This window comes from Haliotis asinina, unplaced genomic scaffold (genome assembly GCF_037392515.1).
Source record: "Haliotis asinina isolate JCU_RB_2024 unplaced genomic scaffold, JCU_Hal_asi_v2 scaffold_103, whole genome shotgun sequence".
NCBI classification, from domain to species: Eukaryota; Metazoa; Mollusca; class Gastropoda; order Lepetellida; family Haliotidae; genus Haliotis; species Haliotis asinina.
In genome coordinates this window covers 1-5,000 of record NW_027133967.1, presented here as the reverse complement: position 1 = coordinate 5,000, position 5,000 = coordinate 1, and the positions used below count along the sequence as shown (strand labels likewise).

Here is a 5,000-nt window from a genome sequence, read left to right as displayed (position 1 = left end):
TTGGACGAAAACACGGCTGGTCATCGTACCCTCGAGATAGCCCACCGAGCGTTTTGACTTTGGAGGTGGCGACTCTGCGTACTGGTGATTTTTGCCTCGGTATTTGGACGAAAACACGGCAGGTCATCGCACCCTCGAGGTAAGTTCCCGATCGTTTTGACTTTTTTTGACCTAATTTCCTCATACCCCGTGGTGGCATTCCGAACGTTTTCACTTTTAGGTGACTGTGCATGCTTGCCCCAGACGCGATAGACATCGTGTGAAAATGGTTTTGCTTACGTCTACGGCCACACCACTGGTAAAGCACCGCTTCTCGTCTGGTCCGCGAAGTGAATCCCTGTCGGGCCGGGATAGTACTTGGATGGGTGACCGCCTGGGAACTCCCGGTGCTGTAGACCTCTTTTTTTTTCTTTTTTTTTTCCGTTCAAGTGTCCGAGAGGCTGGTAGGTGGGACCGCCGTGGCATGTCCGCCCGTCCCGTCTTTTGTTGTCCATCATATCGGGCGTGGAATGTTGTTTGTCCCCCCAAATGGATGGAGGTAACGGAGCGCGTTAGGGAAGGGGCAGGGCTGGCTAGGGCTGGCACCTTCAAGGAAGTTCAGGTTAGGGCAAGAGCTAGGGTTAAGAACGCACATCGAGTGAACGGATACGGTTAGGGCAAAAGCTAGGGTTAGCACCACAGATGAAGTTAAAGGATACGGTAAGGGTTAGGGTTAGGGTTAGCACCGCAAATGGAGTGAACGGATGCGGTTAGGGTTAAGGTAAGCACCGCAAATCGAGTTAACGGATACGGTTAGGGCAGAAGTTAGGGTTAGCACCACAAATGAAGTGAACGGATGCGGTTAGGGCTAGAGTTAGGGTTAGCACCGCAAATGGACTTAACGGATACGGTTAGGGCAGGACTTAGGGTTAGCACCAGACATGAAGTGAACGGATGCGGTTAGGGCAAGGGTTAGGGTTAGCACCAGAAATGATGGTAACGGATACTGTTAGGGTTAGCACCGTAGATGAAGTGAACGGATACGGTTAGGGCAAGAGCTAGGGTTAGCACCACAAATCGAGCTAACGGATACGGTTAGGGCAGAAGTTAGGGTTAGCACCGTAGATGAAGTGAACGGATACGGTTAGGGCAAGAGTTAGGGTTAGCACCATAGATGAAGTGAACGGATACGGTTAGGGCAAGGGTTAGGGTTAGCACTAGAAATCGAGCTAACGGATACGGTTAGGGTTAGGGTTAGCACCACCAATCGACTTAACGGATACGGTTAGGGCAAGGGTTAGGGTTAGCACCACAAATGGAGTGAACGGATACGGTTAGGGCAAGAGTTAGGGTTAGCACCACCAATCGACTTAACGGATACGGTTAGGGCAAGGGTTAGGGTTAGCACCACAAATGGAGTGAACGGATACGGTTAGGGCAAGAGTTAGGGTTAGCACCACCAATCGACTTAACGGATACGGTTAGGGCAAGACTTAGGGTTAGCAACGCAAATGGACTTAACGGATACGGTTAGGGCAGGACTTAGGGTTAGCACCATAGATGAAGTGAACGGATGCGGTTAGGGCAAGGGTTAGGGTTAGCACCAGAAATGAAGTGAACGGATGCGGTTAGGGCAAGAGCTAGGGTTAGCGCCGCAAATGGACTTAACGGATACGGTTAGGGCTGGACTTAGGGTTAGCACCATAGATGAAGTGAACGGATGCGGTTAGGGCAAGGGTTAGGGTTAGCACCAGAAATGAAGTGAACGGATGCGGTTAGGGCAAGAGCTAGGGTTAGCGCCGCAAATGGACTTAACGGATACGGTTAGGGCTGGACTTAGGGTTAGCACCACAAATCGAGCTAACGGATAGTGTTAGGGCAGAAGTTAGGGTAAAGACGAAAAATCGAGCCGGCCCGTTGCGGCGCGCTTTTTTAGGTTGTGTTTTTGAGAGTGACCTGTGGGACGCGTTGTGGGATGCATGTTTTTGGAGGTATGGCGTGACGGGCGTGCCGCCGTCCCGTTTTTCAGTCCGTTGAGGTGCGCTTTTTCAGATTGTGTTTTTGAGAGTGACCCGTGGGGCGCGTTGTGGGATGCCTGTTTTTGGAGGTATGGCGTGACGGGCGTGCCGCCGTCCCGTTTTTCAGTCCGTTGAGGTGCGCTTTTTCAGATTGTGTTTTTGAGAGTGACCTGTGGAGCGCGTTGTGGGATGCCTGATTTTGGAGGTATGGCGTGACGGGCGTGCCGCCGTCCCGTTTTTCAGTTCGTTGAGGTGCGCTTTTTTGGATTGTGTTTTTGAGAGTGACCTGTGGGGCGCGTTCTGGGATGGCCTTTTATATAGGTATAGCATGACGGGCGTGCCGCCGTCCCTTTTTGCAGTCCGTTGAGGTGCGCTTTTTCAGATTGTGTTTTTGAGAGTGACCGGTGGGACGCGTTGTGGGATGCATGTTTTTTGGAGGTATGGCGTGACGGGCGTGCCGCCGTCCCGTTTTTCAGTCCGTGGAGGTGCGCTTTTTTGGATTGTGTTTTTGAGAGTGACCTGTGGGGCGCGTTGTGGGGTGCATGTTTTTGGAGGTATGGTGTGGCATGGGTGCCGCCGTCCCGTTTTTCAGTCCGTTGAGGTGCGCTTTTTCAGATTGTGTTTTTGAGAGTGACCTGTGGGACGCGTTCTGGGATGCATGTTTTTTGGAGGTATGGCGTGACGGGCGTGCCGCCGTCCCGTTTTTCAGTCCGTTGAGGTGCGCTTTTTCAGATTGTGTTTTTGAGAGTGACCCGTGGGGCGCGTTGTGGGATGCCTGTTTTTGGAGGTATGGCGTGACGGGCGTGCCGCCGTCCCGTTTTTCAGTCCGTTGAGGTGCGCTTTTTCAGATTGTGTTTTTGAGAGTGACCTGTGGAGCGCGTTGTGGGATGCCTGATTTTGGAGGTATGGCGTGACGGGCGTGCCGCCGTCCCGTTTTTCAGTTCGTTGAGGTGCGCTTTTTTGGATTGTGTTTTTGAGAGTGACCTGTGGGGCGCGTTCTGGGATGGCCTTTTATATAGGTATAGCATGACGGGCGTGCCGCCGTCCCTTTTTGCAGTCCGTTGAGGTGCGCTTTTTCAGATTGTGTTTTTGAGAGTGACCGGTGGGACGCGTTGTGGGATGCATGTTTTTTGGAGGTATGGCGTGACGGGCGTGCCGCCGTCCCGTTTTTCAGTCCGTGGAGGTGCGCTTTTTTGGATTGTGTTTTTGAGAGTGACCTGTGGGGCGCGTTGTGGGGTGCATGTTTTTGGAGGTATGGTGTGGCATGGGTGCCGCCGTCCCGTTTTTCAGTCCGTTGAGGTGCGCTTTTTCAGATTGTGTTTTTGAGAGTGACCTGTGGGACGCGTTCTGGGATGCATGTTTTTTGGAGGTATGGCGTGACGGGCGTGCCGCCGTCCCGTTTTTCAGTCCGTTGAGGTGCGCTTTTTCAGATTGTGTTTTTGAGAGTCACCTGTGGGACGCGTTGTGGGATGCATGATTTTGGAGGTATGGCGTGACGGGCGTGCCGCCGTCCCGTTTTTCAGTCCGTTGAGGTGCGCTGTTTTGGATTGTGTTTTTGAGAGTGACCCGTGGGGCGCGTTGTGGGATGCATGATTTTGGAGGTATGGCGTGACGGGCGTGCCGCCGTCCCGTTTTTCAGTCCGTTGGGGTGCGCTTTTTTAGATTGTGTTTTTGAGAGTGACCTGTGGGGCGCGTTGTGGGATGCCTGTTTTTGGAGGTATGGCGTGACGGGCGTGCCGCCGTCCCCTGTTTTGCAGTCCTTTGGGGGTGCGCCTTTTTAGATTGTGTTTTGTGGGAGTGACCTGTGGGGCGCGTTGTGGGACGTGCTCCCGTGTTGGCTTTGTGTGTCGCCCCGTTGCCGCAAGCAACCCTTTTCGGCTTCGATTTGAGTTTGGACTTGCGGGGTGCGACGGGAGGCTTGGCACGGTGCGCCGTCCGTGCGATGATGTTGTCGGCGGTGCCCCACCAGCTTACCGTTCGCGCTGCCGCACTTGCGTCGTTGGTGGGTTGCCCTGAGCGGCGTGGACGTTTGGTCTGCGTTGGCGTTGTTTGTCTGTGATGTTTTTGGTGCGTGGTGGTGACGTGGGCGTTTGACTTTGTAGGGGAATCGCGGACATGGGTTGTTGTGGCGGGGAATTCGCGGAGTGTTGGAATGAAAGACAATGGTTCTGGGTCGGCAATTGTAAATACGAATGCGCCTGACTGTGCCCTGTAGGTCTTACAAGGTCTGACGAGGTCTTACATCGCGGACATGTATTTTTTAACGATGGCGGACGGAGCGTTTTCTTGTGTAGGAATGAAAGACAATGTTTTCCTAGCCGCCTGTAAGTGAAATGAAGCCTGCCGGAATGGCGGACGTGTACGTATGTGCCGGCGCACGGACGCACTTGCGGCATTGGGTGTTGTGTTTGAATTAAAGACAGTGGTTTCCCTAGCCACCTGTAAGTAAAATTCAACCTGCCGGAATGGCGGACGTGTATTTTTGTCACGGCGGACGGAGCGTTTTCTTGTGTAGGAAGTAAAGACAATGTTTTCCTAGCCACCTATAAGTGAAATGAAGCCTGCCGGAATGGCGGACGTGTAGTTTCGTGACGGCGGACGGAGTGTTTTCTTGCGTTGGAATGAAAGACGATGGTTTTCCTAGCCAGACATAAGTCAACTTGAACCTGCCCGTATCTCTTGGTCAAGGGACCGTGGTGTCTCACTACTTACTTTGTAGGGGAATCGAGGACATGTGTTTTTGTAAGGGGGGAATTCACTTAGTGTTGGAATGAAAGACAATGGTGTGGGGGTAGGCAGTTGTAAATACGAATAAGCCTGACTGTGCCCTGTAGGCCTTACAAGGTCTTGCAAGGTCTTTCATCGCGGACATGTATTTTTTAATGATGGCGGACGGAGCGTTTTCTTGTGTAGGAATTAAAGACAATGTTTCCCTAGCCACCTGTAAGTAAAATTAAACCTGCCGGAATGGCGGACGTGTATTTTTGTCACGGCGGACGGAGC

At 52.6% G+C, this 5,000-nt stretch overlaps 1 non-coding gene across 1 annotated transcript; it reads left to right on the top strand.

Annotated features, from left to right (window-relative positions):
• The first annotated feature begins 279 nt into the window (after positions 1-279).
• LOC137271029 (5S ribosomal RNA) lies at positions 280-398 on the top strand. Its single transcript, XR_010955631.1, has one exon. It is a non-coding gene; the product is annotated as a 5S ribosomal RNA (ribosomal RNA).
• The last annotated feature ends 4,602 nt before the right edge of the window (positions 399-5,000 follow it).